Consider the following 24,636-nt stretch of genomic DNA (forward strand, 5'->3'; position numbering starts at 1 on the left):
ATAGCTTACTGGTGTGCTGTCATATACAACCTAACTATAGAATACTGTTTACTAAATGTGCATGTTATATAGAACCGAACTACAGAATATTATTTACTGACGTGTCTGTCACATACAACCCAACTATAGAACATAGCTTAGTGGTGTGCTGTCATATACAAGCTAACTACAGAACATTGTTTACTGGTGTGTCTGTCATATACAAAACTGACTATAGAACGTCGCTTACTTATGTCTCTCTCATATACAACCTTACTACAGAACATTTTTACTTGTTTGTCTTTCATATACAACCTAACAACAGAACATTGTTTACTGGTGTATCTATGTTGTATGACATAACTACATAATATTGTTTAATGATGCATCTATGTTTTACAACATAATTACGTAATATTGTTTATTCGTGTATCTATGTTATACAACAAAATTACATAATATTGTTTACTGGTGTATCTATGTTATAGAACATAACTACATAATACTGCTTACTGGTGTAACTATGTTATATGACATAACTACATGTATATAATATTGTTTACAGGTGTATCTAGGTTATACAACCTAACTACATAATATTAATTACTGGTGTTGCTATTTTATACAACATAACTGTATAATATTGTTTACTGGTGTTTCTATGTGATAGAACATAACTACACAACATAATTTACTAGTCTATCTATGTTATACAACATAATTACATAATATTGTTTACTAGTGTATCTTTGTTATACAGCATAAGTGGATACATTGTTTACTGCTGTACCTCTGTGATGCAACATAACTACATAATGTTGTTTAGTGGTATATCTATGTTATACAACATAACTACATAATGTTGTTTAGTGGTATATCTATGTTATACAACATAACTATGTAATATTGTTTACTGATGTATCTATGTTATACAACATAACTATCTAATATTGTTTACTGATGTATCTTTGTTATACAACATAACTATGTAATATTGTTTACTGATGTATCTTTGTTATACAACATAAGTAGATACATTGTACAGCATAGATACACCAGTAAACAATATTGTGTACTAATGTTGTACAGCATAGATACACCAGTAAACAATATTATGTAGTTATGTTTTATATCATAGATACACCAGTAAACAATATTATGTAGTTAGATTCTATCTGTGTTATGGAACATAAGTACATAATATTGTTTACTGGTGTATCTATGCCATACAAAAAAATTAAATTTAAAATATTAGTTATTGAGTTCTCACTAAATTACAAGCGTCTATAAAGAATAGTGTTTACTTATCTTACCTATTACATTACATAGCTACTATAAATCACTGGTTTACCCTTATCATAATGTAAAATTTCCTTGTTTGTGTACACAACACTCCTTGCGTGTGTAAATATAATAAATTACTCAGCTTGTGCAAACAGCGTTGGAAGTGAGATCCAAGAGAAAACATCACTGATCATTTATTTTAAGGTAACACTGACTTTGAGGTCCAAGAAAAGAGGTGTTGCAAAAAGAATGTCTCCCTCCAGCTGGACAACAAAATATCTTGTAAGTCAGAAGACCCTTTGAAAAATCGTTACGTGTGATGAAGTCTAAACGAACGTCACTCTCACACAAGTGACGTATCACTAACATCGTTTTTATCGCATCGTAAGTTTTTATGGTATTAAATCGACTTCAAATGCGTGTTGCTTCCGCTGCACCCGGGTTTGCACACAGACTAACATGAGAAATTTCAAAGTTTCGAATCGTCACATTGCAATGACCATCTTAAATAATCGCATAACAGTGAAATTCGTGATGAAAACTTTGAAAATAATGAGAAAAATGTCCGACATTGGTGTAAGTCTGATTTCAAAGAAGAAAACTCTGACGATGAATTGAAACAGACCATTGAAAGAAAAGGACAAGTTTCACTGCTTCGGTGTGATTTGTGCACAACAGAACATAAAGTCACTTGTTACCTCAACAAGATAAGATCCAACCTAGAATATCACAAGTTAGTCACTTGTTACCTCAACAAGATAAGATCCAACCTAGAATATCACAAGTTAGTCACTTGTTACCTCAACAAGATAAGATCCAACCTAGAATATCACAAGTTAGTCACTTGTTACCTCAACAAGATAAGATCCAACCTAGAATATCACAAGTTAGTCACTTGTTACCTCAACAAGATAAGATCCAACCTAGAATATCACAAGTTAGTCACTTGTTACCTCAACAAGATAAGATCCAACCTAGAATATCACAAGTTAGTCACTTGTTACCTCAACAAGATAAGATCCAACCTAGAATATCACAAGTTAGTCACTTGTTACCTCAACAAGATAAGATCCAACCTAGAATATCACAAGTTAGTCACTTGTTACCTCAACAAGATAAGATCCAACCTAGAATATCACAAGTTAGTCACTTGTTACCTCAACAAGATAAGATCCAACCTAGAATATCACAAGTTAGTCACTTGTTACCTCAACAAGATAAGATCCAACCTAGAATATCACAAGTTAGTCACTTGTTACCTCAACAAGATAAGATCCAACCTAGAATATCACAAGTTAGTCACTTGTTACCTCAACAAGATAAGATCCAACCTAGAATATCACAAGTTAGTCACTTGTTACCTCAACAAGATAAGATCCAACCTAGAATATCACAAGTTAGTCACTTGTTACCTCAACAAGATAAGATCCAACCTAGAATATCACAAGTTAGTCACTTGTTACCTCAACAAGATAAGATCCAACCTAGAATATCACAAGTTAGTCACTTGTTACCTCAACAAGATAAGATCCAACCTAGAATATCACAAGTTAGTCACTTGTTACCTCAACAAGATAAGATCCAACCTAGAATATCACAAGTTAGTCACTTGTTACCTCAACAAGATAAGATCCAACCTAGAATATCACAAGTTAGTCACTTGTTACCTCAACAAGATAAGATCCAACCTAGAATATCACAAGTTAGTCACTTGTTACCTCAACAAGATAAGATCCAACCTAGAATATCACAAGTTAGTCACTTGTTACCTCAACAAGATAAGATCCAACCTAGAATATCACAAGTTAGTCACTTGTTACCTCAACAAGATAAGATCCAACCTAGAATATCACAAGTTAGTCACTTGTTACCTCAACAAGATAAGATCCAACCTAGAATATCACAAGTTAGTCACTTGTTACCTCAACAAGATAAGATCCAACCTAGAATATCACAAGTTAGTCACTTGTTACCTCAACAAGATAAGATCCAACCTAGAATATCACAAGTTAGTCACTTGTTACCTCAACAAGATAAGATCCAACCTAGAATATCACAAGTTAGTCACTTGTTACCTCAACAAGATAAGATCCAACCTAGAATATCACAAGTTAGTCACTTGTTACCTCAACAAGATAAGATCCAACCTAGAATATCACAAGTTAGTCACTTGTTACCTCAACAAGATAAGATCCAACCTAGAATATCACAAGTTAGTCACTTGTTACCTCAACAAGATAAGATCCAACCTAGAATATCACAAGTTAGTCACTTGTTACCTCAACAAGATAAGATCCAACCTAGAATATCACAAGTTAGTCACTTGTTACCTCAACAAGATAAGATCCAACCTAGAATATCACAAGTTAGTCACTTGTTACCTCAACAAGATAAGATCCAACCTAGAATATCACAAGTTAGTCACTTGTTACCTCAACAAGATAAGATCCAACCTAGAATATCACAAGTTAGTCACTTGTTACCTCAACAAGATAAGATCCAACCTAGAATATCACAAGTTAGTCACTTGTTACCTCAACAAGATAAGATCCAACCTAGAATATCACAAGTTAGTCACTTGTTACCTCAACAAGATAAGATCCAACCTAGAATATCACAAGTTAGTCACTTGTTACCTCAACAAGATAAGATCCAACCTAGAATATCACAAGTTAGTCACTTGTTACCTCAACAAGATAAGATCCAACCTAGAATATCACAAGTTAGTCACTTGTTACCTCAACAAGATAAGATCCAACCTAGAATATCACAAGTTAGTCACTTGTTACCTCAACAAGATAAGATCCAACCTAGAATATCACAAGTTAGTCACTTGTTACCTCAACAAGATAAGATCCAACCTAGAATATCACAAGTTAGTCACTTGTTACCTCAACAAGATAAGATCCAACCTAGAATATCACAAGTTAGTCACTTGTTACCTCAACAAGATAAGATCCAACCTAGAATATCACAAGTTAGTCACTTGTTACCTCAACAAGATAAGATCCAACCTAGAATATCACAAGTTAGTCACTTGTTACCTCAACAAGATAAGATCCAACCTAGAATATCACAAGTTAGTCACTTGTTACCTCAACAAGATAAGATCCAACCTAGAATATCACAAGTTAGTCACTTGTTACCTCAACAAGATAAGATCCAACCTAGAATATCACAAGTTAGTCACTTGTTACCTCAACAAGATAAGATCCAACCTAGAATATCACAAGTTAGTCACTTGTTACCTCAACAAGATAAGATCCAACCTAGAATATCACAAGTTAGTCACTTGTTACCTCAACAAGATAAGATCCAACCTAGAATATCACAAGTTAGTCACTTGTTACCTCAACAAGATAAGATCCAACCTAGAATATCACAAGTTAGTCACTTGTTACCTCAACAAGATAAGATCCAACCTAGAATATCACAAGTTAGTCACTTGTTACCTCAACAAGATAAGATCCAACCTAGAATATCACAAGTTAGTCACTTGTTACCTCAACAAGATAAGATCCAACCTAGAATATCACAAGTTAGTCACTTGTTACCTCAACAAGATAAGATCCAACCTAGAATATCACAAGTTAGTCACTTGTTACCTCAACAAGATAAGATCCAACCTAGAATATCACAAGTTAGTCACTTGTTACCTCAACAAGATAAGATCCAACCTAGAATATCACAAGTTAGTCACTTGTTACCTCAACAAGATAAGATCCAACCTAGAATATCACAAGTTAGTCACTTGTTACCTCAACAAGATAAGATCCAACCTAGAATATCACAAGTTAGTCACTTGTTACCTCAACAAGATAAGATCCAACCTAGAATATCACAAGTTAGTCACTTGTTACCTCAACAAGATAAGATCCAACCTAGAATATCACAAGTTAGTCACTTGTTACCTCAACAAGATAAGATCCAACCTAGAATATCACAAGTTAGTCACTTGTTACCTCAACAAGATAAGATCCAACCTAGAATATCACAAGTTAGTCACTTGTTACCTCAACAAGATAAGATCCAACCTAGAATATCACAAGTTAGTCACTTGTTACCTCAACAAGATAAGATCCAACCTAGAATATCACAAGTTAGTCACTTGTTACCTCAACAAGATAAGATCCAACCTAGAATATCACAAGTTAGTCACTTGTTACCTCAACAAGATAAGATCCAACCTAGAATATCACAAGTTAGTCACTTGTTACCTCAACAAGATAAGATCCAACCTAGAATATCACAAGTTAGTCACTTGTTACCTCAACAAGATAAGATCCAACCTAGAATATCACAAGTTAGTCACTTGTTACCTCAACAAGATAAGATCCAACCTAGAATATCACAAGTTAGTCACTTGTTACCTCAACAAGATAAGATCCAACCTAGAATATCACAAGTTAGTCACTTGTTACCTCAACAAGATAAGATCCAACCTAGAATATCACAAGTTAGTCACTTGTTACCTCAACAAGATAAGATCCAACCTAGAATATCACAAGTTAGTCACTTGTTACCTCAACAAGATAAGATCCAACCTAGAATATCACAAGTTAGTCACTTGTTACCTCAACAAGATAAGATCCAACCTAGAATATCACAAGTTAGTCACTTGTTACCTCAACAAGATAAGATCCAACCTAGAATATCACAAGTTAGTCACTTGTTACCTCAACAAGATAAGATCCAACCTAGAATATCACAAGTTAGTCACTTGTTACCTCAACAAGATAAGATCCAACCTAGAATATCACAAGTTAGTCACTTGTTACCTCAACAAGATAAGATCCAACCTAGAATATCACAAGTTAGTCACTTGTTACCTCAACAAGATAAGATCCAACCTAGAATATCACAAGTTAGTCACTTGTTACCTCAACAAGATAAGATCCAACCTAGAATATCACAAGTTAGTCACTTGTTACCTCAACAAGATAAGATCCAACCTAGAATATCACAAGTTAGTCACTTGTTACCTCAACAAGATAAGATCCAACCTAGAATATCACAAGTTAGTCACTTGTTACCTCAACAAGATAAGATCCAACCTAGAATATCACAAGTTAGTCACTTGTTACCTCAACAAGATAAGATCCAACCTAGAATATCACAAGTTAGTCACTTGTTACCTCAACAAGATAAGATCCAACCTAGAATATCACAAGTTAGTCACTTGTTACCTCAACAAGATAAGATCCAACCTAGAATATCACAAGTTAGTCACTTGTTACCTCAACAAGATAAGATCCAACCTAGAATATCACAAGTTAGTCACTTGTTACCTCAACAAGATAAGATCCAACCTAGAATATCACAAGTTAGTCACTTGTTACCTCAACAAGATAAGATCCAACCTAGAATATCACAAGTTAGTCACTTGTTACCTCAACAAGATAAGATCCAACCTAGAATATCACAAGTTAGTCACTTGTTACCTCAACAAGATAAGATCCAACCTAGAATATCACAAGTTAGTCACTTGTTACCTCAACAAGATAAGATCCAACCTAGAATATCACAAGTTAGTCACTTGTTACCTCAACAAGATAAGATCCAACCTAGAATATCACAAGTTAGTCACTTGTTACCTCAACAAGATAAGATCCAACCTAGAATATCACAAGTTAGTCACTTGTTACCTCAACAAGATAAGATCCAACCTAGAATATCACAAGTTAGTCACTTGTTACCTCAACAAGATAAGATCCAACCTAGAATATCACAAGTTAGTCACTTGTTACCTCAACAAGATAAGATCCAACCTAGAATATCACAAGTTAGTCACTTGTTACCTCAACAAGATAAGATCCAACCTAGAATATCACAAGTTAGTCACTTGTTACCTCAACAAGATAAGATCCAACCTAGAATATCACAAGTTAGTCACTTGTTACCTCAACAAGATAAGATCCAACCTAGAATATCACAAGTTAGTCACTTGTTACCTCAACAAGATAAGATCCAACCTAGAATATCACAAGTTAGTCACTTGTTACCTCAACAAGATAAGATCCAACCTAGAATATCACAAGTTAGTCACTTGTTACCTCAACAAGATAAGATCCAACCTAGAATATCACAAGTTAGTCACTTGTTACCTCAACAAGATAAGATCCAACCTAGAATATCACAAGTTAGTCACTTGTTACCTCAACAAGATAAGATCCAACCTAGAATATCACAAGTTAGTCACTTGTTACCTCAACAAGATAAGATCCAACCTAGAATATCACAAGTTAGTCACTTGTTACCTCAACAAGATAAGATCCAACCTAGAATATCACAAGTTAGTCACTTGTTACCTCAACAAGATAAGATCCAACCTAGAATATCACAAGTTAGTCACTTGTTACCTCAACAAGATAAGATCCAACCTAGAATATCACAAGTTAGTCACTTGTTACCTCAACAAGATAAGATCCAACCTAGAATATCACAAGTTAGTCACTTGTTACCTCAACAAGATAAGATCCAACCTAGAATATCACAAGTTAGTCACTTGTTACCTCAACAAGATAAGATCCAACCTAGAATATCACAAGTTAGTCACTTGTTACCTCAACAAGATAAGATCCAACCTAGAATATCACAAGTTAGTCACTTGTTACCTCAACAAGATAAGATCCAACCTAGAATATCACAAGTTAGTCACTTGTTACCTCAACAAGATAAGATCCAACCTAGAATATCACAAGTTAGTCACTTGTTACCTCAACAAGATAAGATCCAACCTAGAATATCACAAGTTAGTCACTTGTTACCTCAACAAGATAAGATCCAACCTAGAATATCACAAGTTAGTCACTTGTTACCTCAACAAGATAAGATCCAACCTAGAATATCACAAGTTAGTCACTTGTTACCTCAACAAGATAAGATCCAACCTAGAATATCACAAGTTAGTCACTTGTTACCTCAACAAGATAAGATCCAACCTAGAATATCACAAGTTAGTCACTTGTTACCTCAACAAGATAAGATCCAACCTAGAATATCACAAGTTAGTCACTTGTTACCTCAACAAGATAAGATCCAACCTAGAATATCACAAGTTAGTCACTTGTTACCTCAACAAGATAAGATCCAACCTAGAATATCACAAGTTAGTCACTTGTTACCTCAACAAGATAAGATCCAACCTAGAATATCACAAGTTAGTCACTTGTTACCTCAACAAGATAAGATCCAACCTAGAATATCACAAGTTAGTCACTTGTTACCTCAACAAGATAAGATCCAACCTAGAATATCACAAGTTAGTCACTTGTTACCTCAACAAGATAAGATCCAACCTAGAATATCACAAGTTAGTCACTTGTTACCTCAACAAGATAAGATCCAACCTAGAATATCACAAGTTAGTCACTTGTTACCTCAACAAGATAAGATCCAACCTAGAATATCACAAGTTAGTCACTTGTTACCTCAACAAGATAAGATCCAACCTAGAATATCACAAGTTAGTCACTTGTTACCTCAACAAGATAAGATCCAACCTAGAATATCACAAGTTAGTCACTTGTTACCTCAACAAGATAAGATCCAACCTAGAATATCACAAGTTAGTCACTTGTTACCTCAACAAGATAAGATCCAACCTAGAATATCACAAGTTAGTCACTTGTTACCTCAACAAGATAAGATCCAACCTAGAATATCACAAGTTAGTCACTTGTTACCTCAACAAGATAAGATCCAACCTAGAATATCACAAGTTAGTCACTTGTTACCTCAACAAGATAAGATCCAACCTAGAATATCACAAGTTAGTCACTTGTTACCTCAACAAGATAAGATCCAACCTAGAATATCACAAGTTAGTCACTTGTTACCTCAACAAGATAAGATCCAACCTAGAATATCACAAGTTAGTCACTTGTTACCTCAACAAGATAAGATCCAACCTAGAATATCACAAGTTAGTCACTTGTTACCTCAACAAGATAAGATCCAACCTAGAATATCACAAGTTAGTCACTTGTTACCTCAACAAGATAAGATCCAACCTAGAATATCACAAGTTAGTCACTTGTTACCTCAACAAGATAAGATCCAACCTAGAATATCACAAGTTAGTCACTTGTTACCTCAACAAGATAAGATCCAACCTAGAATATCACAAGTTAGTCACTTGTTACCTCAACAAGATAAGATCCAACCTAGAATATCACAAGTTAGTCACTTGTTACCTCAACAAGATAAGATCCAACCTAGAATATCACAAGTTAGTCACTTGTTACCTCAACAAGATAAGATCCAACCTAGAATATCACAAGTTAGTCACTTGTTACCTCAACAAGATAAGATCCAACCTAGAATATCACAAGTTAGTCACTTGTTACCTCAACAAGATAAGATCCAACCTAGAATATCACAAGTTAGTCACTTGTTACCTCAACAAGATAAGATCCAACCTAGAATATCACAAGTTAGTCACTTGTTACCTCAACAAGATAAGATCCAACCTAGAATATCACAAGTTAGTCACTTGTTACCTCAACAAGATAAGATCCAACCTAGAATATCACAAGTTAGTCACTTGTTACCTCAACAAGATAAGATCCAACCTAGAATATCACAAGTTAGTCACTTGTTACCTCAACAAGATAAGATCCAACCTAGAATATCACAAGTTAGTCACTTGTTACCTCAACAAGATAAGATCCAACCTAGAATATCACAAGTTAGTCACTTGTTACCTCAACAAGATAAGATCCAACCTAGAATATCACAAGTTAGTCACTTGTTACCTCAACAAGATAAGATCCAACCTAGAATATCACAAGTTAGTCACTTGTTACCTCAACAAGATAAGATCCAACCTAGAATATCACAAGTTAGTCACTTGTTACCTCAACAAGATAAGATCCAACCTAGAATATCACAAGTTAGTCACTTGTTACCTCAACAAGATAAGATCCAACCTAGAATATCACAAGTTAGTCACTTGTTACCTCAACAAGATAAGATCCAACCTAGAATATCACAAGTTAGTCACTTGTTACCTCAACAAGATAAGATCCAACCTAGAATATCACAAGTTAGTCACTTGTTACCTCAACAAGATAAGATCCAACCTAGAATATCACAAGTTAGTCACTTGTTACCTCAACAAGATAAGATCCAACCTAGAATATCACAAGTTAGTCACTTGTTACCTCAACAAGATAAGATCCAACCTAGAATATCACAAGTTAGTCACTTGTTACCTCAACAAGATAAGATCCAACCTAGAATATCACAAGTTAGTCACTTGTTACCTCAACAAGATAAGATCCAACCTAGAATATCACAAGTTAGTCACTTGTTACCTCAACAAGATAAGATCCAACCTAGAATATCACAAGTTAGTCACTTGTTACCTCAACAAGATAAGATCCAACCTAGAATATCACAAGTTAGTCACTTGTTACCTCAACAAGATAAGATCCAACCTAGAATATCACAAGTTAGTCACTTGTTACCTCAACAAGATAAGATCCAACCTAGAATATCACAAGTTAGTCACTTGTTACCTCAACAAGATAAGATCCAACCTAGAATATCACAAGTTAGTCACTTGTTACCTCAACAAGATAAGATCCAACCTAGAATATCACAAGTTAGTCACTTGTTACCTCAACAAGATAAGATCCAACCTAGAATATCACAAGTTAGTCACTTGTTACCTCAACAAGATAAGATCCAACCTAGAATATCACAAGTTAGTCACTTGTTACCTCAACAAGATAAGATCCAACCTAGAATATCACAAGTTAGTCACTTGTTACCTCAACAAGATAAGATCCAACCTAGAATATCACAAGTTAGTCACTTGTTACCTCAACAAGATAAGATCCAACCTAGAATATCACAAGTTAGTCACTTGTTACCTCAACAAGATAAGATCCAACCTAGAATATCACAAGTTAGTCACTTGTTACCTCAACAAGATAAGATCCAACCTAGAATATCACAAGTTAGTCACTTGTTACCTCAACAAGATAAGATCCAACCTAGAATATCACAAGTTAGTCACTTGTTACCTCAACAAGATAAGATCCAACCTAGAATATCACAAGTTAGTCACTTGTTACCTCAACAAGATAAGATCCAACCTAGAATATCACAAGTTAGTCACTTGTTACCTCAACAAGATAAGATCCAACCTAGAATATCACAAGTTAGTCACTTGTTACCTCAACAAGATAAGATCCAACCTAGAATATCACAAGTTAGTCACTTGTTACCTCAACAAGATAAGATCCAACCTAGAATATCACAAGTTAGTCACTTGTTACCTCAACAAGATAAGATCCAACCTAGAATATCACAAGTTAGTCACTTGTTACCTCAACAAGATAAGATCCAACCTAGAATATCACAAGTTAGTCACTTGTTACCTCAACAAGATAAGATCCAACCTAGAATATCACAAGTTAGTCACTTGTTACCTCAACAAGATAAGATCCAACCTAGAATATCACAAGTTAGTCACTTGTTACCTCAACAAGATAAGATCCAACCTAGAATATCACAAGTTAGTCACTTGTTACCTCAACAAGATAAGATCCAACCTAGAATATCACAAGTTAGTCACTTGTTACCTCAACAAGATAAGATCCAACCTAGAATATCACAAGTTAGTCACTTGTTACCTCAACAAGATAAGATCCAACCTAGAATATCACAAGTTAGTCACTTGTTACCTCAACAAGATAAGATCCAACCTAGAATATCACAAGTTAGTCACTTGTTACCTCAACAAGATAAGATCCAACCTAGAATATCACAAGTTAGTCACTTGTTACCTCAACAAGATAAGATCCAACCTAGAATATCACAAGTTAGTCACTTGTTACCTCAACAAGATAAGATCCAACCTAGAATATCACAAGTTAGTCACTTGTTACCTCAACAAGATAAGATCCAACCTAGAATATCACAAGTTAGTCACTTGTTACCTCAACAAGATAAGATCCAACCTAGAATATCACAAGTTAGTCACTTGTTACCTCAACAAGATAAGATCCAACCTAGAATATCACAAGTTAGTCACTTGTTACCTCAACAAGATAAGATCCAACCTAGAATATCACAAGTTAGTCACTTGTTACCTCAACAAGATAAGATCCAACCTAGAATATCACAAGTTAGTCACTTGTTACCTCAACAAGATAAGATCCAACCTAGAATATCACAAGTTAGTCACTTGTTACCTCAACAAGATAAGATCCAACCTAGAATATCACAAGTTAGTCACTTGTTACCTCAACAAGATAAGATCCAACCTAGAATATCACAAGTTAGTCACTTGTTACCTCAACAAGATAAGATCCAACCTAGAATATCACAAGTTAGTCACTTGTTACCTCAACAAGATAAGATCCAACCTAGAATATCACAAGTTAGTCACTTGTTACCTCAACAAGATAAGATCCAACCTAGAATATCACAAGTTAGTCACTTGTTACCTCAACAAGATAAGATCCAACCTAGAATATCACAAGTTAGTCACTTGTTACCTCAACAAGATAAGATCCAACCTAGAATATCACAAGTTAGTCACTTGTTACCTCAACAAGATAAGATCCAACCTAGAATATCACAAGTTAGTCACTTGTTACCTCAACAAGATAAGATCCAACCTAGAATATCACAAGTTAGTCACTTGTTACCTCAACAAGATAAGATCCAACCTAGAATATCACAAGTTAGTCACTTGTTACCTCAACAAGATAAGATCCAACCTAGAATATCACAAGTTAGTCACTTGTTACCTCAACAAGATAAGATCCAACCTAGAATATCACAAGTTAGTCACTTGTTACCTCAACAAGATAAGATCCAACCTAGAATATCACAAGTTAGTCACTTGTTACCTCAACAAGATAAGATCCAACCTAGAATATCACAAGTTAGTCACTTGTTACCTCAACAAGATAAGATCCAACCTAGAATATCACAAGTTAGTCACTTGTTACCTCAACAAGATAAGATCCAACCTAGAATATCACAAGTTAGTCACTTGTTACCTCAACAAGATAAGATCCAACCTAGAATATCACAAGTTAGTCACTTGTTACCTCAACAAGATAAGATCCAACCTAGAATATCACAAGTTAGTCACTTGTTACCTCAACAAGATAAGATCCAACCTAGAATATCACAAGTTAGTCACTTGTTACCTCAACAAGATAAGATCCAACCTAGAATATCACAAGTTAGTCACTTGTTACCTCAACAAGATAAGATCCAACCTAGAATATCACAAGTTAGTCACTTGTTACCTCAACAAGATAAGATCCAACCTAGAATATCACAAGTTAGTCACTTGTTACCTCAACAAGATAAGATCCAACCTAGAATATCACAAGTTAGTCACTTGTTACCTCAACAAGATAAGATCCAACCTAGAATATCACAAGTTAGTCACTTGTTACCTCAACAAGATAAGATCCAACCTAGAATATCACAAGTTAGTCACTTGTTACCTCAACAAGATAAGATCCAACCTAGAATATCACAAGTTAGTCACTTGTTACCTCAACAAGATAAGATCCAACCTAGAATATCACAAGTTAGTCACTTGTTACCTCAACAAGATAAGATCCAACCTAGAATATCACAAGTTAGTCACTTGTTACCTCAACAAGATAAGATCCAACCTAGAATATCACAAGTTAGTCACTTGTTACCTCAACAAGATAAGATCCAACCTAGAATATCACAAGTTAGTCACTTGTTACCTCAACAAGATAAGATCCAACCTAGAATATCACAAGTTAGTCACTTGTTACCTCAACAAGATAAGATCCAACCTAGAATATCACAAGTTAGTCACTTGTTACCTCAACAAGATAAGATCCAACCTAGAATATCACAAGTTAGTCACTTGTTACCTCAACAAGATAAGATCCAACCTAGAATATCACAAGTTAGTCACTTGTTACCTCAACAAGATAAGATCCAACCTAGAATATCACAAGTTAGTCACTTGTTACCTCAACAAGATAAGATCCAACCTAGAATATCACAAGTTAGTCACTTGTTACCTCAACAAGATAAGATCCAACCTAGAATATCACAAGTTAGTCACTTGTTACCTCAACAAGATAAGATCCAACCTAGAATATCACAAGTTAGTCACTTGTTACCTCAACAAGATAAGATCCAACCTAGAATATCACAAGTTAGTCACTTGTTACCTCAACAAGATAAGATCCAACCTAGAATATCACAAGTTAGTCACTTGTTACCTCAACAAGATAAGATCCAACCTAGAATATCACAAGTTAGTCACTTGTTACCTCAACAAGATAAGATCCAACCTAGAATATCACAAGTTAGTCACTTGTTACCTCAACAAGATAAGATCCAACCTAGAATATCACAAGTTAGTCACTTGTTACCTCAACAAGATAAGATCCAACCTAGAATATCACAAGTTAGTCACTTGTTACCTCAACAAGATAAGATCCAACCTAGAATATCACAAGTTAGTCACTTGTTACCTCAACAAGATAAGATCCAACCTAGAATATCACAAGTTAGTCACTTGTTACCTCAACAAGATAAGATCCAACCTAGAATATCACAAGTTAGTCACTTGTTACCTCAACAAGATAAGATCCAACCTAGAATATCACAAGTTAGTCACTTGTTACCTCAACAAGATAAGATCCAACCTAGAATATCACAAGTTAGTCACTTGTTACCTCAACAAGATAAGATCCAACCTAGAATATCACAAGTTAGTCACTTGTTACCTCAACAAGATAAGATCCAACCTAGAATATCACAAGTTAGTCACTTGTTACCTCAACAAGATAAGATCCAACCTAGAATATCACAAGTTAGTCACTTGTTACCTCAACAAGATAAGATCCAACCTAGAATATCACAAGTTAGTCACTTGTTACCTCAACAAGATAAGATCCAACCTAGAATATCACAAGTTAGTCACTTGTTACCTCAACAAGATAAGATCCAACCTAGAATATCACAAGTTAGTCACTTGTTACCTCAACAAGATAAGATCCAACCTAGAATATCACAAGTTAGTCACTTGTTACCTCAACAAGATAAGATCCAACCTAGAATATCACAAGTTAGTCACTTGTTACCTCAACAAGATAAGATCCAACCTAGAATATCACAAGTTAGTCACTTGTTACCTCAACAAGATAAGATCCAACCTAGAATATCACAAGTTAGTCACTTGTTACCTCAACAAGATAAGATCCAACCTAGAATATCACAAGTTAGTCACTTGTTACCTCAACAAGATAAGATCCAACCTAGAATATCACAAGTTAGTCACTTGTTACCTCAACAAGATAAGATCCAACCTAGAATATCACAAGTTAGTCACTTGTTACCTCAACAAGATAAGATCCAACCTAGAATATCACAAGTTAGTCACTTGTTACCTCAACAAGATAAGATCCAACCTAGAATATCACAAGTTAGTCACTTGTTACCTCAACAAGATAAGATCCAACCTAGAATATCACAAGTTAGTCACTTGTTACCTCAACAAGATAAGATCCAACCTAGAATATCACAAGTTAGTCACACTTGTTACCTCAACAAGATAAGATCCAACCTAGAATATCACAAGTTAGTCACTTGTTACCTCAACAAGATAAGATCCAACCTAGAATATCACAAGTTAGTCACTTGTTACCTCAACAAGATAAGATCCAACCTAGAATATCACAAGTTAGTCACTTGTTACCTCAACAAGATAAGATCCAACCTAGAATATCACAAGTTAGTCACTTGTTACCTCAACAAGATAAGATCCAACCTAGAATATCACAAGTTAGTCACTTGTTACCTCAACAAGATAAGATCCAACCTAGAATATCACAAGTTAGTCACTTGTTACCTCAACAAGATAAGATCCAACCTAGAATATCACAAGTTAGTCACTTGTTACCTCAACAAGATAAGATCCAACCTAGAATATCACAAGTTAGTCACTTGTTACCTCAACAAGATAAGATCCAACCTAGAATATCACAAGTTAGTCACTTGTTACAGTTAGTCACTTGTTACCTCAACAAGATAAGATCCAACCTAGAATATCACAAGTTAGTCACTTGTTACCTCAACAAGATAAGATCCAACCTAGAATATCACAAGTTAGTCACTTGTTACCTCAACAAGATAAGATCCAACCTAGAATATCACAAGTTAGTCACTTGTTACCTCAACAAGATAAGATCCAACCTAGAATATCACAAGTTAGTCACTTGTTACCTCAACAAGATAAGATCCAACCTAGAATATCACAAGTTAGTCACTTGTTACCTCAACAAGATAAGATCCAACCTAGAATATCACAAGTTAGTCACTTGTTACCTCAACAAGATAAGATCCAACCTAGAATATCACAAGTTAGTCACTTGTTACCTCAACAAGATAAGATCCAACCTAGAATATCACAAGTTAGTCACTTGTTACCTCAACAAGATAAGATCCAACCTAGAATATCACAAGTTAGTCACTTGTTACCTCAACAAGATAAGATCCAACCTAGAATATCACAAGTTAGTCACTTGTTACCTCAACAAGATAAGATCCAACCTAGAATATCACAAGTTAGTCACTTGTTACCTCAACAAGATAAGATCCAACCTAGAATATCACAAGTTAGTCACTTGTTACCTCAACAAGATAAGATCCAACCTAGAATATCACAAGTTAGTCACTTGTTACCTCAACAAGATAAGATCCAACCTAGAATATCACAAGTTAGTCACTTGTTACCTCAACAAGATAAGATCCAACCTAGAATATCACAAGTTAGTCACTTGTTACCTCAACAAGATAAGATCCAACCTAGAATATCACAAGTTAGTCACTTGTTACCTCAACAAGATAAGATCCAACCTAGAATATCACAAGTTAGTCACTTGTTACCTCAACAAGATAAGATCCAACCTAGAATATCACAAGTTAGTCACTTGTTACCTCAACAAGATAAGATCCAACCTAGAATATCACAAGTTAGTCACTTGTTACCTCAACAAGATAAGATCCAACCTAGAATATCACAAGTTAGTCACTTGTTACCTCAACAAGATAAGATCCAACCTAGAATATCACAAGTTAGTCACTTGTTACCTCAACAAGATAAGATCCAACCTAGAATATCACAAGTTAGTCACTTGTTACCTCAACAAGATAAGATCCAACCTAGAATATCACAAGTTAGTCACTTGTTACCTCAACAAGATAAGATCCAACCTAGAATATCACAAGTTAGTCACTTGTTACCTCAACAAGATAAGATCCAACCTAGAATATCACAAGTTAGTCACTTGTTACCTCAACAAGATAAGATCCAACCTAGAATATCACAAGTTAGTCACTTGTTACCTCAACAAGATAAGATCCAACCTAGAATATCACAAGTTAGTCACTTGTTACCTCAACAAGATAAGATCCAACCTAGAATATCACAAGTTAGTCACTTGTTACCTCAACAAGATAAGATCCAACCTAGAATATCACAAGTTAGTCACTTGTTACCTCATTAGTCACTTGTTACCTCAACAAGATAAGATCCAACCTAGAATATCACAAGTTAGTCACTTGTTACCTCAACAAGATAAGATCCAACCTAGAATATCACAAGTTAGTCACTTGTTACCTCAACAAGATAAGATCCAACCTAGAATATCACAAGTTAGTCACTTGTTACCTCAACAAGATAAGATCCAACCTAGAATATCACAAGTTAGTCACTTGTTACCTCAACAAGATAAGATCCAACCTAGAATATCACAAGTTAGTCACTTGTTACCTCAACAAGATAAGATCCAACCTAGAATATCACAAGTTAGTCACTTGTTACCTCAACAAGATAAGATCCAACCTAGAATATCACAAGTTAGTCACTTGTTACCTCAACAAGATAAGATCCAACCTAGAATATCACAAGTTAGTCACTTGTTACCTCAACAAGATAAGATCCAACCTAGAATATCACAAGTTAGTCACTTGTTACCTCAACAAGATAAGATCCAACCTAGAATATCACAAGTTAGTCACTTGTTACCTCAACAAGATAAGATCCAACCTAGAATATCACAAGTTAGTCACTTGTTACCTCAACAAGATAAGATCCAACCTAGAATATCACAAGTTAGTCACTTGTTACCTCAACAAGATAAGATCCAACCTAGAATATCACAAGTTAGTCACTTGTTACCTCAACAAGATAAGATCCAACCTAGAATATCACAAGTTAGTCACTTGTTACCTCAACAAGATAAGATCCAACCTAGAATATCACAAGTTAGTCACTTGTTACCTCAACAAGATAAGATCCAACCTAGAATATCACAAGTTAGTCACTTGTTACCTCAACAAGATAAGATCCAACCTAGAATATCACAAGTTAGTCACTTGTTACCTCAACAAGATAAGATCCAACCTAGAATATCACAAGTTAGTCACTTGTTACCTCAACAAGATAAGATCCAACCTAGAATATCACAAGTTAGTCACTTGTTACCTCAACAAGATAAGATCCAACCTAGAATATCACAAGTTAGTCACTTGTTACCTCAACAAGATAAGATCCAACCTAGAATATCACAAGTTAGTCACTTGTTACCTCAACAAGATAAGATCCAACCTAGAATATCACAAGTTAGTCACTTGTTACCTCAACAAGATAAGATCCAACCTAGAATATCACAAGTTAGTCACTTGTTACCTCAACAAGATAAGATCCAACCTAGAATATCACAAGTTAGTCACTTGTTACCTCAACAAGATAAGATCCAACCTAGAATATCACAAGTTAGTCACTTGTTACCTCAACAAGATAAGATCCAACCTAGAATATCACAAGTTAGTCACTTGTTACCTCAACAAGATAAGATCCAACCTAGAATATCACAAGTTAGTCACTTGTTACCTCAACAAGATAAGATCCAACCTAGAATATCACAAGTTAGTCACTTGTTACCTCAACAAGATAAGATCCAACCTAGAATATCACAAGTTAGTCACTTGTTACCTCAACAAGATAAGATCCAACCTAGAATATCACAAGTTAGTCACTTGTTACCTCAACAAGATAAGATCCAACCTAGAATATCACAAGTTAGTCACTTGTTACCTCAACAAGATAAGATCCAACCTAGAATATCACAAGTTAGTCACTTGTTACCTCAACAAGATAAGATCCAACCTAGAATATCACAAGTTAGTCACTTGTTACCTCAACAAGATAAGATCCAACCTAGAATATCACAAGTTAGTCACTTGTTACCTCAACAAGATAAGATCCAACCTAGAATATCACAAGTTAGTCACTTGTTACCTCAACAAGATAAGATCCAACCTAGAATATCACAAGTTAGTCACTTGTTACCTCAACAAGATAAGATCCAACCTAGAATATCACAAGTTAGTCACTTGTTACCTCAACAAGATAAGATCCAACCTAGAATATCACAAGTTAGTCACTTGTTACCTCAACAAGATAAGATCCAACCTAGAATATCACAAGTTAGTCACTTGTTACCTCAACAAGATAAGATCCAACCTAGAATATCACAAGTTAGTCACTTGTTACCTCAACAAGATAAGATCCAACCTAGAATATCACAAGTTAGTCACTTGTTACCTCAACAAGATAAGATCCAACCTAGAATATCACAAGTTAGTCACTTGTTACCTCAACAAGATAAGATCCAACCTAGAATATCACAAGTTAGTCACTTGTTACCTCAACAAGATAAGATCCAACCTAGAATATCACAAGTTAGTCACTTGTTACCTCAACAAGATAAGATCCAACCTAGAATATCACAAGTTAGTCACTTGTTACCTCAACAAGATAAGATCCAACCTAGAATATCACAAGTTAGTCACTTGTTACCTCAACAAGATAAGATCCAACCTAGAATATCACAAGTTAGTCACTTGTTACCTCAACAAGATAAGATCCAACCTAGAATATCACAAGTTAGTCACTTGTTACCTCAACAAGATAAGATCCAACCTAGAATATCACAAGTTAGTCACTTGTTACCTCAACAAGATAAGATCCAACCTAGAATATCACAAGTTAGTCACTTGTTACCTCAACAAGATAAGATCCAACCTAGAATATCACAAGTTAGTCACTTGTTACCTCAACAAGATAAGATCCAACCTAGAATATCACAAGTTAGTCACTTGTTACCTCAACAAGATAAGATCCAACCTAGAATATCACAAGTTAGTCACTTGTTACCTCAACAAGATAAGATCCAACCTAGAATATCACAAGTTAGTCACTTGTTACCTCAACAAGATAAGATCCAACCTAGAATATCACAAGTTAGTCACTTGTTACCTCAACAAGATAAGATCCAACCTATCACAAGTTAGTCACTTGTTACCTCAACAAGATAAGATCCAACCTAGAATATCACAAGTTAGTCACTTGTTACCTCAACAAGATAAGATCCAACCTAGAATATCACAAGTTAGTCACTTGTTACCTCAACAAGATAAGATCCAACCTAGAATATCACAAGTTAGTCACTTGTTACCTCAACAAGATAAGATCCAACCTAGAATATCACAAGTTAGTCACTTGTTACCTCAACAAGATAAGATCCAACCTAGAATATCACAAGTTAGTCACTTGTTACCTCAACAAGATAAGATCCAACCTAGAATATCACAAGTTAGTCACTTGTTACCTCAACAAGATAAGATCCAACCTAGAATATCACAAGTTAGTCACTTGTTACCTCAACAAGATAAGATCCAACCTAGAATATCACAAGTTAGTCACTTGTTACCTCAACAAGATAAGATCCAACCTAGAATATCACAAGTTAGTCACTTGTTACCTCAACAAGATAAGATCCAACCTAGAATATCACAAGTTAGTCACTTGTTACCTCAACAAGATAAGATCCAACCTAGAATATCACAAGTTAGTCACTTGTTACCTCAACAAGATAAGATCCAACCTAGAATATCACAAGTTAGTCACTTGTTACCTCAACAAGATAAGATCCAACCTAGAATATCACAAGTTAGTCACTTGTTACCTCAACAAGATAAGATCCAACCTAGAATATCACAAGTTAGTCACTTGTTACCTCAACAAGATAAGATCCAACCTAGAATATCACAAGTTAGTCACTTGTTACCTCAACAAGATAAGATCCAACCTAGAATATCACAAGTTAGTCACTTGTTACCTCAACAAGATAAGATCCAACCTAGAATATCACAAGTTAGTCACTTGTTACCTCAACAAGATAAGATCCAACCTAGAATATCACAAGTTAGTCACTTGTTACCTCAACAAGATAAGATCCAACCTAGAATATCACAAGTTAGTCACTTGTTACCTCAACAAGATAAGATCCAACCTAGAATATCACAAGTTAGTCACTTGTTACCTCAACAAGATAAGATCCAACCTAGAATATCACAAGTTAGTCACTTGTTACCTCAACAAGATAAGATCCAACCTAGAATATCACAAGTTAGTCACTTGTTACCTCAACAAGATAAGATCCAACCTAGAATATCACAAGTTAGTCACTTGTTACCTCAACAAGATAAGATCCAACCTAGAATATCACAAGTTAGTCACTTGTTACCTCAACAAGATAAGATCCAACCTAGAATATCACAAGTTAGTCACTTGTTACCTCAACAAGATAAGATCCAACCTAGAATATCACAAGTTAGTCACTTGTTACCTCAACAAGATAAGATCCAACCTAGAATATCACAAGTTAGTCACTTGTTACCTCAACAAGATAAGATCCAACCTAGAATATCACAAGTTAGTCACTTGTTACCTCAACAAGATAAGATCCAACCTAGAATATCACAAGTTAGTCACTTGTTACCTCAACAAGATAAGATCCAACCTAGAATATCACAAGTTAGTCACTTGTTACCTCAACAAGATAAGATCCAACCTAGAATATCACAAGTTAGTCACTTGTTACCTCAACAAGATAAGATCCAACCTAGAATATCACAAGTTAGTCACTTGTTACCTCAACAAGATAAGATCCAACCTAGAATATCACAAGTTAGTCACTTGTTACCTCAACAAGATAAGATCCAACCTAGAATATCACAAGTTAGTCACTTGTTACCTCAACAAGATAAGATCCAACCTAGAATATCACAAGTTAGTCACTTGTTACCTCAACAAGATAAGATCCAACCTAGAATATCACAAGTTAGTCACTTGTTACCTCAACAAGATAAGATCCAACCTAGAATATCACAAGTTAGTCACTTGTTACCTCAACAAGATAAGATCCAACCTAGAATATCACAAGTTAGTCACTTGTTACCTCAACAAGATAAGATCCAACCTAGAATATCACAAGTTAGTCACTTGTTACCTCAACAAGATAAGATCCAACCTAGAATATCACAAGTTAGTCACTTGTTACCTCAACAAGATAAGATCCAACCTAGAATATCACAAGTTAGTCACTTGTTACCTCAACAAGATAAGATCCAACCTAGAATATCACAAGTTAGTCACTTGTTACCTCAACAAGATAAGATCCAACCTAGAATATCACAAGTTAGTCACTTGTTACCTCAACAAGATAAGATCCAACCTAGAATATCACAAGTTAGTCACTTGTTACCTCAACAAGATAAGATCCAACCTAGAATATCACAAGTTAGTCACTTGTTACCTCAACAAGATAAGATCCAACCTAGAATATCACAAGTTAGTCACTTGTTACCTCAACAAGATAAGATCCAACCTAGAATATCACAAGTTAGTCACTTGTTACCTCAACAAGATAAGATCCAACCTAGAATATCACAAGTTAGTCACTTGTTACCTCAACAAGATAAGATCCAACCTAGAATATCACAAGTTAGTCACTTGTTACCTCAACAAGATAAGATCCAACCTAGAATATCACAAGTTAGTCACTTGTTACCTCAACAAGATAAGATCCAACCTAGAATATCACAAGTTAGTCACTTGTTACCTCAACAAGATAAGATCCAACCTAGAATATCACAAGTTAGTCACTTGTTACCTCAACAAGATAAGATCCAACCTAGAATATCACAAGTTAGTCACTTGTTACCTCAACAAGATAAGATCCAACCTAGAATATCACAAGTTAGTCACTTGTTACCTCAACAAGATAAGATCCAACCTAGAATATCACAAGTTAGTCACTTGTTACCTCAACAAGATAAGATCCAACCTAGAATATCACAAGTTAGTCACTTGTTACCTCAACAAGATAAGATCCAACCTAGAATATCACAAGTTAGTCACTTGTTACCTCAACAAGATAAGATCCAACCTAGAATATCACAAGTTAGTCACTTGTTACCTCAACAAGATAAGATCCAACCTAGAATATCACAAGTTAGTCACTTGTTACCTCAACAAGATAAGATCCAACCTAGAATATCACAAGTTAGTCACTTGTTACCTCAACAAGATAAGATCCAACCTAGAATATCACAAGTTAGTCACTTGTTACCTCAACAAGATAAGATCCAACCTAGAATATCACAAGTTAGTCACTTGTTACCTCAACAAGATAAGATCCAACCTAGAATATCACAAGTTAGTCACTTGTTACCTCAACAAGATAAGATCCAACCTAGAATATCACAAGTTAGTCACTTGTTACCTCAACAAGATAAGATCCAACCTAGAATATCACAAGTTAGTCACTTGTTACCTCAACAAGATAAGATCCAACCTAGAATATCACAAGTTAGTCACTTGTTACCTCAACAAGATAAGATCCAACCTAGAATATCACAAGTTAGTCACTTGTTACCTCAACAAGATAAGATCCAACCTAGAATATCACAAGTTAGTCACTTGTTACCTCAACAAGATAAGATCCAACCTAGAATATCACAAGTTAGTCACTTGTTACCTCAACAAGATAAGATCCAACCTAGAATATCACAAGTTAGTCACTTGTTACCTCAACAAGATAAGATCCAACCTAGAATATCACAAGTTAGTCACTTGTTACCTCAACAAGATAAGATCCAACCTAGAATATCACAAGTTAGTCACTTGTTACCTCAACAAGATAAGATCCAACCTAGAATATCACAAGTTAGTCACTTGTTACCTCAACAAGATAAGATCCAACCTAGAATATCACAAGTTAGTCACTTGTTACCTCAACAAGATAAGATCCAACCTAGAATATCACAAGTTAGTCACTTGTTACCTCAACAAGATAAGATCCAACCTAGAATATCACAAGTTAGTCACTTGTTACCTCAACAAGATAAGATCCAACCTAGAATATCACAAGTTAGTCACTTGTTACCTCAACAAGATAAGATCCAACCTAGAATATCACAAGTTAGTCACTTGTT

At 34.9% G+C, this 24,636-nt stretch overlaps 1 protein-coding gene across 1 annotated transcript in view; it reads left to right on the forward strand.

Annotated features, from left to right (window-relative positions):
• LOC143228494 (uncharacterized) overlaps nucleotides 1–24,636 on the forward strand; it is a 35,927-nt gene that overhangs the window by 1,329 nt on the left and 9,962 nt on the right. The gene's annotated exons all lie outside the window — the stretch shown is intronic.

The sequence above is a fragment of the Tachypleus tridentatus genome, chromosome 10 (genome assembly GCF_004210375.1).
Source record: "Tachypleus tridentatus isolate NWPU-2018 chromosome 10, ASM421037v1, whole genome shotgun sequence".
Lineage (NCBI taxonomy): Eukaryota > Metazoa > Arthropoda > Merostomata > Xiphosura > Limulidae > Tachypleus > Tachypleus tridentatus.